General features: G+C 40.1%; 1 protein-coding gene across 2 annotated transcripts in view; it reads right to left on the bottom strand.

Moving 5' to 3' along the window:
- The window catches only part of SGMS2 (sphingomyelin synthase 2), a 38,047-nt gene extending 24,933 nt beyond the window's left edge, over positions 1–13,114 (bottom strand). The window contains exons 1-2 of one of the 2 annotated variants that reach the window (XM_074866898.1): positions 13,080–13,114; positions 12,930–13,002 (exon numbers count right to left, since the gene is read on the bottom strand). The gene's annotated coding sequence lies outside the window, so the exon portion shown is untranslated. The remainder of the gene's footprint in view (positions 1–12,929; positions 13,003–13,079) is intronic. The other variant, XM_074866899.1, reaches the window with a different exon arrangement.
- Positions 13,115–14,316: the final 1,202 nt, after the last annotated feature.

Genomic DNA, 14,316 nt, shown 5'->3' with positions numbered 1-14,316 from the left:
AATGTCATCACAACCTAAGCTTCCAATGTAGTCTCATGGTCTTCCTTAAACTTTTTTATATGTTCCATTAGCTCAAGATTTTCTATTAATAGAAGAAAATACTTTCCACATTATGCTGACAAGAAAAAACATTTCCTTTTTATATTATTTAATTAGTCAAGGAAGAAGACACTGTTTAGCTTTAAATACTAAACACTTAAGTGCTATGCACTTCAACACTTCCTTCTTCATTTTTGTTTCTGCCACAGATTGATGAACAGAACACACATTTCCTTAAAATTATCTCTTCTCCTGTCTGGCACACTATCTCCCCACAACACTGAGTATCACGGTTAAATAAAGTTTTAAGAGGATGGTAACAGTGGGACTGCAAATATCACCCAAATTCTTTCTGTAATACCTTTCCCAGACATTTTGCTATCTCCATTTGAGCCTCACCCCACAGGTCAGAAGAGGCCAAGAATACTATTAATGTGTTTTTACTGCCCCTCACAGAGCTACTAATTACCTCAGTATCTAACTAAACATCTCCAAAATAATTCAAACTTCATTATTCCCCGCTAAACTGCAGCCTTTGGTAAGAAGTATTTTCTATCCTCTAGAATTTAACAACCCTGCATTGAACATCACCGCAGTAATGAAATCTTTTTATGCCAAGCCTCTCACGAGGCTCAGCATAGAAGCTTTTACCATTCACAACAATCCTTTCATTTATTTTCCTTCCCCTTCTCACCTAATAGTCTTGAGAAGTTTGGGGTTTCTTTAAGCTTTTAAAACAGATTTAAAGAATCAGGTTAGTCAGAAAGGATTTAAAGAACAAAATTAGTGATGCTCATCCTGAATTCCTGTTTATTAAGACTGCAAGATTAAAACTATTCCTGCAAGAAAACAGCCGAGTACCATCTTCAGCACTGCTCCTAGAAAAGCCATCATTAGATTCTCATTGTACCATTAGACAACTGCTTTGTAACATCAATATCTTGTCCATGCACACACAACATGACTTAAAAGGTACAAATAAAATTAGTAATTTAATCACTGGTGTTATCCTGATTTTATCCTACCAATTGGTAAAATCTGGTGTGAAAGTACTGAGGTTGGTCTGAACCCCAGGTAGAATGCTTTTATAATACACTGTACCACATACCTCAGGTAGAACTTCCACTCTGTAAACTATTCGTTATGCCCAAGGGAGGCTTCTAGTCATCAATGAACACGTTATCTTTAGAAGTATAGGAAAGTAAATGATCGCTCAAACTAATCAAGCATGAATGTGAGGTGAAATACAAGCTGGCCAATCAAACTCTCTCCTAAATGGCTTTTGTATCAGTTGCACAGTGTGCTGCAGCTGAATATTGTTTATTTTCCACTTATTTAAAGACTTGAACAGTAACACTACTATTACTTTAAATCTTAAGTCAAGACACTATTTCCACAGTAAAAAACACAAGCTGGAATCCAAGTCCAGTACTGAACACTTGTCTTACTGTCCATGAGAAATTTTGGTGGGGGGGGTGGGGGGTGGGGGTGGGGCGCAGAAAAGAATGTGTGATCAAACACGATGTTTCAGTAAGGACGTTTAGAAAAAGTTATTTCCAAATATATTTTGTAGTTCTTGGTCACATTTTCATGTGGGGTCCTAAGGCTCTAAAGCTTCTTTGTAAATAGAAAGCATTTTATAAAAATTATTCAAAAAGCATTTTAAATCATTCTTATCCCATGTCCAGCCAGACATCTATATATACTCTGATTTGGGAAAGGGAGGGCATAAAGAGGTGTCACAGACTAACTGAAATTTGTAAAGACTAACTACAAGGTGACAAACAGATTCTATAAACTGTTCCCCTAAAACATACTGCAGCAGCCAGAACTGCAGTTGACAAAACTGTTTAAGAGGATAAAGTCAGTCTCATCTCTAGACTTGCCAAGACCAGTGATGTTGTGAACGTGTACTAAGTAACCACAGTGTACAGTAAATAAGTGGTGAATTAACTAACTCCACATGATCAGTTACAAAAGTCTAAGGAGAGAACTAAGTGTTCAACTGGAAATAGTGTAATCAGTTTTAAAAGAAGAGAATACAGAACTCTGAAAAATTAGGGCACAGTAAAAACAATTAGTCTACCAGCTGATGTCTCATGAAGGGTATCTGATTTTATATTGCCATCTTTTCTGTGCTCGTGCATGAATCTTCCTCAAAAATACCAATTATGCCAAAAGAGATTTGCATGTATCAGCAAAGGTAGTTCTTTAGAAGTGACCTCACTTTAGGGCAAATGGACATAATCTAAGAGAATTATTGTCTAGAGCAGAATTTGAAAGCTAGACACTGTAGTGGCTTGGATTTCAAGAGCTTTCATCACCATAGCACTACAGCAATCCAGGCCACTTGTTAAGATACCTACCTAGCTAAACACAGGCCAGCACAAGGGCTTGCAGAATCTAGTCTCTGCTAAAACCAGCTGTTCCAGGAACTGCTGCTGCATGGCCATTTCACAGCTAGAGCCATTGCACATGCTTTTGCTCTTAACTACTCTCCTCAGGGAAAGTATCATCTTGCCAGGAGTAGGTCAGTGCATCCAAATATCAGTGGCGCCAACATTACCCTAAGAACCACATCTACTCTAGAGACAGCAAAGGGCATGGAAGGAAGTCTCATCAGGACTTAATCTAGAAGATCAACCATGCCAACTTCACTTTATAGTCGCTACTTAAGAAGTATGTAACTGCACAATTTCATAGCTGCATAACTGAAGCACAGAAGATAACACCTCCCAACATGACAAGGACAACATTAAACATGTGAATACCATGCCTTGCATGACAGACACTGTATCATAAGAAACACCTCCACGGTAGCAATTACAGGACTGCAAAGAAGAGAGACAAAAGCCCTCTAGACTAATGCAAACCAATTAGGAAGAAAACAAAAGACCCGTGTGCATTAGGCTACAACCCTAACATCTGAGTAATACTAAAATGTTAATGACAGCTGGGGCAGCCCAAGAAGGTGGCCTGGAATATTCTACACTAATCCCAGCTCATGCTATCTCTTAGAACTGCTTTATCAAGACCAGATACAAAGATGGGGCTGGTTCAGGACTTGCCATACAAGCTGCCACTCAGAAGAGCATCTTTTATTTAGCTGGAAGCAGAATTCAAGCTGGGATACTAGCAAATTCCACCCTGTGTTAAACTGATCCACTTCCCTCAGTGCAGCAATAATTAGAGTTAGTTCATGCAAACAGTCTAGGTCATGCAATTTTAACTCATATTACAGGTCAATGTTAGTTTTATTTAACTGCATGAAGTACAGTTATCTCTATTGCATTTCTGTATAAACACAGTGTTTGTTTATTGCATTTCTGTTAAACAAAGACATAACAAACAAGTTATGCATGTGTAGGGTGGGTTTTGTTGTTTTAAAAAAAGAACGTAAGGAATTTATCTAAAGTCCCAGAGCCAATCTATTTTTTCCCCTTCCTGATACTTTGACTGTTAAGAAGTCAGAGTCTGTTTCTGCTGAATTTTTTTTTTAATAACCAGAAGTTCTTTTAATAGTATGCCCATATGAAAAAAGATTTTAAAAACTGTCTAAAAAGTCTTTACACCACAAGGAATGCAAAATGCTGCTCTGGCGTAAGATACAAATTGAGTTAGAATTTCGTATGTTAAGTCCTTCAGAAAGCAGGACCTATGCCCTACAACTTCCCAGATGAGTTCCCATCATTCAGTATCTCATTCAAGACAAAGAACACACAAGAAACAGGTCTTCTATATAGTAGTGTTAGTATTACAGCAAATACTGGGAAACAAGACAGCCTGAAAACTACATCCAGCCTCTGAGAAAATCCAATTTCCTTTTATTTAAGCTAATGTACATTATGCCTTAAGTATTGAATACTCAGATATGTGGGTCACAAGCAGAAAAGGAGTGTTACATCTTTTGAATAAAGACATCTTCCAAAACCAAAAGTGATTCCTCCTACATTCCTAGGACAGCTATACTAAAGCATACACTCAAAAAAAGTTATGTCACCTTCAGCTCTGAAACAGAGTGATTAACTATCCTAGTCTAAAAAGCACTATTCAGAGAAAGTTCTCACCTTCTCAAAGTTTCCTCCGGTCCAACAGTAAGATTTACAAAACAGATTTGGACAGAATTGAGACCTATTCAACTCTGCTTCTGTGGGGCAACAGGACAAGCCCTGTGATGGCACGAGCTGGCACAGAGCTCTTGCTCTGCAAGAATTCACAGTAAAATTTGCTAAGCATGTTCTGACACCAGAACACTGAATACTCATACATGCATACTGAGACACTTTCCAGCAAGATCTCATGTCTCCACTAACCTTCAACATTTGAGCTAAAGTGAGGACTTCACAGTAGGCACTTAAAAAAAAACCAACCACCAAACAACAAAAAAAACAACACCAAAACAAAAACAAAAAAAATAGGGCACAAGTTATTATTCAGTTTAACTATATGAACCATTTTCACCACACATACAGGAGGCAGAATAGCATGACAAGAGAGTGCTCACACACCTACATACTTTCTCTGAAGTAGTAACTTCACTTTGAACTGTTAGGCAAGAGGCTCTATGTTGTTTGACATGTACCAATGTGAAGATCTATTTGAAATACAGCTTGATTACCTGCAAACATACTTCAGAGGCAATCGCTCTATACATGCTGCCAGACTAAGAGGTAAACACAGACAAAAAAAGTCCTCTCAGACAAGGGTAAACTTAAGTTATATCAGGGTGTACATTAAACATTAGGCCAAAACTGATTAACCAGTTTTGATGCCTTGATCTCAAGAAGGTCCGGTTGAGCTAACGTATAGGTCAATTCATGACTACATCTGGCCTACATGCCTTCAACTCCCCAAACAGACTTGCTTTGGGTGAAGCATTTTAATCTGTTCCCTCAGTCTGAGTCTGACATTTTGCTCATAACATATTTGTGTCAAAGATGATGAGATTTAGCAGAGAAACAAGCAGCAGCCACTTCATAGTTTAAACAATGCCCAAAAAAATCTAAACTAAGAAAGTAGAGAGGTTTTCTAGATGTATACGTACTTCAAATTCACATGCCTGGAATTATGAAGTGACACAGCACTGGCGAAAAAAAAAAAAAAAAAAAAAGAGAGGAAGCAGAGGCTGCCTTTGCTCTAACTCTACAAACTGTCCTACACCTATAGGTCCCACGAAAAGAGGAGATGAGAGGTGTGGAAACAGAGTGTTTTAGAACAGTCATAATGGCGAGAAGACAAAAAAAAAAATCACCCTAAATAACAGTACATTTTCTGTCTTTTACTCCATTGAATCACACTATTACAAATATACAACAACAAAAATACTGTGTCCTGCAGTTTACAAGCCTTCTGATGAAAGGAGAAAGGGTTGTAACCTAATTCTAATTGAAAACACTATACAGTATCGCTATAAATGCATGTGTAAGTAGATTTTATGTTCCATTTTCAGCAATGTGTAAATCATAAGCTATGTAATATCAGTCTAACACCTGCTGACTAGTGCAAACCATTAAAACCAGAGTAAGCAATTTCATAATAGTGTGTGTTATGGAAGATTAACCAAGATAGTAGTTCTTTCAGCAAATTATGTGAGGCCTAAGTACGATACTTCTCTCATAGCTGTCCTTATAATTGCAATACAGACTTTGATAAGCAACAACCTTTTCTGTGTATTACATGCATCACAGTGAAATTCTGACTAAACCGTGTTGCCTTAAACACATGTTCTAGAAAGGCTTGCAGTGCTAAAAGCTTTGTGTCCTATTTCACTACAACAGGATGCAGGGGGAGAATAGGAAGAAAGCGCACATGCATGCACACTCAAAAAGAGTTGTGGGTAAGGTAAAAGAACATAGTTCTAGTGTTTACTGTTAACCCATTACAATAGAACAGAGAGCTCCTGCTTTCCTGCAACTCTTCTCTGCACTCCAGGTCTTTGAGAGGGAATAGTGTCCCGTTTTGACTTTAGTCATTCAGCGCTGAGCTCCTCAAATTTAAGAGAGCTGAAGAGTTTAGTCCAAACCCTATGATGTTTAAGAGCTTATTTTAGACCTTCTCAAAGTCCAAATTCAGAAGAAAAGAAAAAACAGAAACTGTTTATAGGAACATTCATCCTGCAGAGTAAAACTAAGCCAGACAGCTACTTATCTTGTTCAGATTGTTCACTGACTAGAAGGTGATGTACACAGGAAAGTAAACGGCCTGCAATCTGTGAATTACGCTTTTTAAAAAAAGAAACACTAGATAGAGAAAAACTTTTAGAGCAAGAAGTGTAATTATTTAGATTTTTGTTAGAGCTGAAAATTTCTTCAGCCCCATTACTTTAACTTCAATGTTTGACAGGCACTGTGCCTTGTCCTGTGGTTGATCAGCTGCTATATATTTGATCTATATTTCCAACTTTTAAGTCAGTACAAGTTACTGACTTTTACTATAGACATACACATTATTCCACCCCAGAGGTTTACAGAGACAAGTTGCTCTACACAGAAGAAATAACTACTTATCATAACATATGCCTGCTTGTGCATACGAAAATAGCTTAGCCAGTTTTTTTTAAGAACTGCATTGAAGAAACTAATGGTTACCACAAAAAACAAAAGCTATCCTCAGTGGAGAGAGCTTGCCATTCAGCTGTATAGCACATGTAGTATTCAATTTCATGGTGGTAAATACTGCTAAGACAATGAATTTTAACTACTGTCTGTAAATTCAGGATACAATCACTGCAGTAGGCAGAAGTTTAAACCCAAAACACTTGACTCTTTCAGTAGGTTGTCTTCATGTTAACTTCCAAGTTCACTATGGCACCTTAGAAGGAGCAGTTTGGCTCTTGCTTCAGAGCCAAACAGGATGCCACCGCCCTTCCTCTCAAGGCTGAAGTCCATCATGGAAGTTAACATATTTGTAGGAAAACAGAAACACTGAAAAGAGTTGGTTTTCTATTTAAGTGCATGATCACTTCTAATAGTCAATACAGGATTCAAACCCATTCACTCAATCCTCTTTCTCACAGGATGGAAAGAAACACAGCTTCACTTTGGAGGGACACCTTTAGCTTTCTGGCACATTGTGCACATCAAGTAGAGTTGTTTGGGTTTTTTTTAAAAAAAAAAATCCAAAATCACTCCCTATATATATGCAGTGAAACAAAACAATTCTGTGAAAACACAGCAGACTCTGCATTTGCACTTCTTCAATAACTGCAGCTCAGCAAGTGTCTTAAGTCGGCCTTGTTGCTTGTTAAGTAGAGCCAAATTTTGTGCTCATAATGAGCCTCTACAAGCCCAAGGTGATATGCCAGAAGACAGGAACGAACTCTTGTCAAGTGACACAAAGGGGTATATAAATCTGCGAAATCAAATGAAGACAAGTTCATGCTTCTGAGAGTGGCACTGTAAAGAACTCTCACATAGCATCCTTACAGATTAGTACAGTATTATGAAAATAGGAAAAAACACAAGCTTTGGTAGGAATTTTGTCACACTAATACACAGGAACTAAAAGTAACATAAGTTAACTTTAAGCTACAGCATATTGATAGTTTCTATACCCTCCTGAAATAGGCAAGTTACCAGAAAAACTAGTAAGTATGAACTAATCCAAGTTAGATCCATCGCAATTAATTTCTCTCAGCATTAAAAAACAAACTGGCTTTCAAAATTTCAGTTTAAATGCTTTTGGTTTTATATTGAAATTGTAATACATAAATTTGAACCAGAATAACTGGTAGAGGATGAAGAGACAGACTTCTATATTACGTATGTTTTTAGCACTGTTAAGACAGTAACACAGCATTCCAGTTTTTAAAGTGTCCTTTTGAAGCAGTGGCAGTGATGGGAACAGTTTGCTTCAATACAGCCTGTGTTCAGTCTCAAACCAAGACATGGACAGTGGTATTTGGCACCCTTATAAAGCATCTACAAACAGCAAGTGTTGTTTCCCATTTACAAGGTTGATGTGGGGGAAGTAAAACAAAAAAATCAGATGAGCTGTAATTACTGTAGAAACATATTAGAACTATCAACGAGCTATAGGATTACATCATGTCCTCCGTATGAAAGGCAGAATTAATGACTATGAGGCAGGACCATCTCTACTGCTGTTTCCCTTTAGCAAATTGTCTCCTTATTTAGGTCCGCTCCACTAACCAACTGTCCAGCACTAGAGTGAACATAAGCAGAACTTGGGTGTGTGCATAAGTAAACATTTTGTCACCGTTAGGTACATTTCACAGAACTGAAGCTGATTGTGGGAAGTCATTCAGCACCCATCACACAGTTCAAGATCTTAGGAGGCTAAGCAGAACAAAAGCTCTGAACAGAGAAAAACTAAGAAGTGCAAACATATTTCAACAGGAAAAAAACAATCAGTGAGAGCAGGTGACTTCTTGAAGGACTTTTACAGATGCAAGCATTCTATTAAAGATACACTGGGGAGGCAACATATGCCAAAACACTTGTAATAAACACTTCCATAGAGGAAAACCATTACCCTTCACTTAAGGCTTTAAGCTAGGTGTTACAAGATCCAGGTTCTAGACAGGCTCTGCCAGAGACTTGTTCTTTGAGGCTGCACAGATTCCTGCACTCTGAAACGGTTACAAACTCCCACTTATTTTACAGTTAACCAAGATTTTAAAAACAAATCAACAAACCAAATTTAAGTTCTAGTATTAGAGGCATGAACACCAGAGATCTGTAATTAAACAAAATTTAAAAAAACCTCCCATAAATTACACTCTACAAATGCAAACTCCACTAAATTTTGCTAGCTCACAGTGACACTTTGCCCTCAGAACTTGCATAAAGACAAAAACTGAATAAACATACCAGTATGATTTAACCCATATTAGTATTTAAAACTTAATTCCTGGAACATTTGAATTTACAATAGTAGCAAGACTGATCTGGGCCTAAGATATCAACAGAGACTCTAGGCAAAAAGGTCTTCTGTCCCAAAGATTGGGACATAAAGTTACATAACTTTACATAGAACATACTGGTTTATGGCCAGTAACAGGTAAACCTGCCTCAAACATTTCACCAAGAACATTACCAACTGCCTGGGGAGTTTCTGAAAACCAGTGATTAGAAATTGCTGCAGACAGTCTGTAAATTCTCAGATGGAGGATTAGAATGAACATCTTAAATATATTTAGCTTCCTGGTTTTGTTTTGCTCGCTTTGTTCAATTTCTTTCATGATGTCCATCTCTTTCACCATCAAAGTAACATTACTGTAATTGAAGATTCACATTTAATCATTATTTGCACTCCAAACTTTTCTACTCAGTTTCAGCCATGCATGATAGGCTTACATCCTATCCAGGAAACTGAATTCAACTCTACATGCTCCATTTAAGATTTCAGATTACTGCTAAAGCAAAAATAATCCTGAAAGAATTTATTTTAAAATTTAGTCATTCTTAAGCAAAAGCATCCATAACTGCTCTGCATCAGTTCAACTTCAATCACCCATATTAAGCTGATGCAACTTACCAAAACATTCGGTGCTGCACCCAAGAGGCTCAGCATCTTTTCTCAAGGAAGAACAGGTGTACACCCCTAGTCCACTTTGCATCAGTAACCACAGACGCATAAAACCTGCAAAGCTTAGCGTGAAGCTTACTGCATTGCACGGGATTCTAGTAAGATTCAGTATAAGGAAATCTGAATATATAAGGAAAAAAAGAAACAGAAGACTACAGAAGGGAGCAGCAAGTAACTCTAAAAGCCAGGAACAGCTTCGTGCAGCAGCAAAGCTGACCCTTTGGGAGCCTCACAGTTCCACTGATAGCAGCAACTTACTCTTTATAAATTTCATAAACAAAAACTAAGAGGGATGTCCTTGAAACTTAAACATGGCAGTTTCAAGTTAACCTACATAAATTGGGGAAAGTAAATGAAAGCAAGACACCTGTTTTTTTATTCAAGTACCTTCAAGTGAACAGGATGTTGTTCTTTTCTAGGGTTACACATCTGAGAAAAGGTATTTTACCTGGAAAATTAAATAGCTAAATACAAAATACATGCTTTTTTACTATAAAGCTGTCTCATCAGAGTGAATGCAATGAAGTTTTCCTGAGTAATCATGCTCAAGAATTATTTTCTTTGAGGATTTAAATCTGAACGCTGTTTTGTTAAGAACCATTCTATTTGCAATAATTAATTCAACAGTTTCAGATACTCTGACAAACTATTTTAATTTCTTAATCTGTACAACAGACCAGACTTCAATATTTTTAATGTCATCAGACTGCAAATAACAAGAGGACCACAGCTGATGTTGCATGTTTTGGAAGGGACTTAACACACAGTAAGGCAGAAAGTTTTATGTAGGAACCACAAGCATGACCTCAAGGCACAGTAGTCCCCTTCTATTACAGATACCATAGATGTTAGCTAGAGGGTAACAGGTTTTCCTGAAGCTGACTTAGTTTTAGTATACAGCTGAATCCTATTAAAAGTTTATATCAACATCTATAGACTTCCAAAACCAACTATATTGGTAAGAAGTACTCTATGCTTTCTATTACACATATGTCCGTCCACACAAGAGCTATTCTGGGGAAGAGAAACGGTGGTAACATAAACAAGTGTCCTAATATAGGAGACACTTGTGGTTATTAAAAGTTCTGGAGCCTCACTAAAACAGTTGGGTTCAATATAGTTAAGAAATATCTTTCAAGCAGGTGCAGAACGGACAAGACAGAGCTATCTGTGTTACATAAAAACTTTCCCATCAGCAGCTCTTAAGGTCTTAAGCATCTGCTGGGACAGTGGTGCCTGGACGCCTGACAGTCTTAGTGTCTGCAGCATCTTCGGTGACAGTGGTGTCCATGGTACAAACAATTCTCCTAGCAGACAGATCTCTTAAGACAGTGGACCTAGTGTTACATTAATCTTCCCAGCATCTGTTCGGACGACTGCAATATCATATCCATACTAAATAAAATGTCACAGCATCTGTATTGTCCACTCCCCACAAATAGTATCAAAAAACATTGTAGGCCAACAGCTCATCAAAATTAGAAAAAAATCCAAACAGAAGATGCAGACGATTTTGTTATAAATATCTGCATCTTCAAAGTCCATTTCTAAACTAGGAGACTTAACTGTAACGAGACATTTCTTCAAAAACCTTCTTTTACATTCTCTGGTCCTTAAGAAAAACTACTCACTTTTTAAATCCATCGCTTGTTTCAATTTTTTCTTTTTATTTTGTTAATCCTTACAAATCAATACATTACTTTCCAGACTTCATACTTTTATTTGATATACTAATACACTATAAATAAAGAATTCTCTGGTTTTTAGAATGAAAAATACTTGAGATGAAGTCTCTTATTCAGCTCTCCCAGAAACAGGGGGGAGTTATGTGGGGGTTTTTCTGTTGTTTTGGGCATTTTTATTTGATAATATGAAGTTTTTCACAATACTGCATCCATATAATAATTCTGATGTCTACTTAGAACACTGAGTTTTGAATTCACAAGAAAACTAATTCATAAAAACAGGATTGTTAAGCCCTATCATTTTTGTGTCTTACAGTATTAAAATCACAAGATGATTTTATGATCCAGATAAATAGATACTCATCAACATGCCAACCATAGCTCATATTTAAAGTTTAAGGGTACATAAAGTTATTCTAGATTCAAATTACCAACCTAAGAGTAGAAAAAAAAATACCCACCTTTGCTCTCTTCGTGTTTTCATTTCTCCATTGATTTCTGTACTGTCCTTGAAGTGAACTTATACAACCTCATTAGGGGCCTTTATCTACATACTATTGTCATCACCTTGCAATTTCACCTAAAGTTTCCCCCACACACACTTTGGCTACATAGGAGTATTTCTCTGAAGGACAGAGACATGAGTATATGTTTCTCTAAAATCAGATATGGATTATACATTTTTACTGAAAAGCAGTGTAAATCTTATCCAAAAGAAAAAAAATATGGAAGCAAGCACATTTACCTTTCTAGTAAATTAAGCCCTAGATCATTTAAGTTACATTAAAATAAAGTTATTGGTTTCAAAGAAAAAGTATCTAAGGCTATACAGACTCCAAAAACGTGCCCTATCAAATAATAATACACATAAGCAACTACATTAAATATAATAAAAAAGCAGTTTGGTTTTTAGGCAAGCCATTTAATAAATGCAGCTTCAAGTGAAGCTTGCCAGAACTTCTGTAAGGCCCACTGTCTCAGAAAACACTGTGCACCTGCTCGGTTTATGCTAATCCCTCTATGGAACCATTCACCTATATAATTAACTGTATAAATTAATAACTGTTAAGCGGTTTGAGGATAGATAGATATTTGATCTTCTAAGGTCTTAAAAAAACAAAAATATTAGAAATGGATTAAACTGAACAGCTAGTCTACATTGTATTCTAGGAGTTTTATCTTGCCAGAGGATTATGCATTAACTACTTTTCACAAGGATTTTGAGCTAAATTTAAGCCAGAAACCATGCAATGTTAATAGAAACGTACTCTGCTGCTAAGTCAAGAAGTTTAGTTTGGCTGCACTTCAGGAAGTTTAAGAGTGGCTTCAACGGAGCAGGCATACAGCAATGAAACAAACAAACCAACCCTACAGCAACGCACCTTTACAACCCCCTTATGATCCTTATAGTAATCTTTCATCTTCCTGAGCTGAAGCCAGGCATTTTGAAGGGTCCTCCTGATCAACTAGGTATGCGGTACTGCTCTAAGTGGTATGCATGCATTTCCCACATCAAGAATATACAATTTTACTAGCAAACTATGTTCCATGCATTACATATTTGCAAGAGAAATCAAAACAGCAGGTGCCCCCCCTAATTAGAGGGGCCTCTTCAAGAGAAAAATTAAGACTATTTTACAGGTAAAACATACGTACTCTAGAAATGGAAGAGACGGCAAGTGAAGGACGGCTCTTCCCAGTTTCTGTCCAGTTCACGTGGAGAGGTCTTCTGCGAAAGAGGTTCTCTAAGTGCGTGTCTGTGGCATGCCATGCTTTTTTAATCCACCTGTGCCGTTCCCAACTTACCTACTCGGCCGTATTTGTAAAAGCTTGCACTCCTGGCAGTTCCTCCTCTAAAGGCAGCTGGAAGTCTTTTTAGGAGCCTCAGGGCTCTCAGGTTTGGGCTCTGCAGTTCCTTGTGGCCAGACACTCCCACCGCTGAGGTAGCAGCACGCAGAAGCAGCTAGAAAGTTTGCCACAATCTCTACCTTCCCCTGCGATTCGCTCCTCTCCTCCCTGGCCAAAGGGACTGGCTTTAAGGGCGCCGGCGGAGCCGACGCTTCTCGGAGCGCTCCCGCCCGCCTCGCCTCAGCAGCGCCGCAGCGGGGAGCGCTCCCCGGTCGGAGGGCGGCTCCGGGGCGGGGGGCGCCGGGGGCAGCGCTGGCTCGGGGCTGCCGCCGCCGTGTTTACCGCGAGTCTCATGCTCGCCGCGAGAGCCGCCGGCCCGCCTGACATCATTCATGCTCTTACACACGCACCCGCCCACTCCATTGCCAAACGGTGACTCACCCCGGCGCTGGCTGCTGCGGCGGCCGCTGCTTCGGAGAGGCAGGGCTAGAAAAACCGGCAGGACCTCCACCGACACCCCGCCCGCCGCTAAAGGTGGCGGGTGGCGGCGCGGCCCCGCCCGAGCGCTCCCGGCCCCCCCCCCCCCCCCCCCCCCCCCCCCCCCCCCCCAGCCCGCGCCTCTGCGCGCGCGCGCTGCCCGCGGCCCCGTGCGGCCGGGCCCGGCGGCGGCGCGGGGTGGGGGGGGAGCCTCTTCCCGGCCCTGCCAAACCGCCTTAACGGCGCCGGGGACAGCATCTCCTCCGGGGTACGCGAGGTCTTGGCAGATGCAGGGATGCCGGTGCCCTTCCGTGGCTGCCCCCCCCGCCACGCCGGCAGTCTCTGCCCAGCTCCCTCAGCCATGCCCCACGGCTGCTTTCTCCTCCGCTAACTACGTACGTCCCTCCCGGGGCGGAGTGCGTGTGTGTATGTGTCTGGGGGGGCGGCTCAGCCCCCCTGCCGCGGGGAGAGGGTTAAGTTAGCTCGCACAACGGGATACCGACATCCACACTGCCCCCGCGAAACGTCTGCTGGGGGACAAGCACTGCCCCTGCCGGGAGCCAGCTCGGGGGCAGGGGCGCAGGTGCTCCGGGACTCGCCCCCCCCCCCCCCCCCCCCCGCCGGGCCAGGCCCCAGCGCCGCGGCCCTGAGCAAGGAGAGGCTTCCCGGTTTTGCCGGAGGATTTAATTTCCCGGACTGCTCTGAAACGAAGGATAAC

The sequence above is a fragment of the Strix uralensis genome, chromosome 4 (genome assembly GCF_047716275.1).
Source record: "Strix uralensis isolate ZFMK-TIS-50842 chromosome 4, bStrUra1, whole genome shotgun sequence".
Classification (NCBI taxonomy): Eukaryota; Metazoa; Chordata; class Aves; order Strigiformes; family Strigidae; genus Strix; species Strix uralensis.
This window is presented reverse-complemented; position numbering and strand designations above follow the sequence as displayed.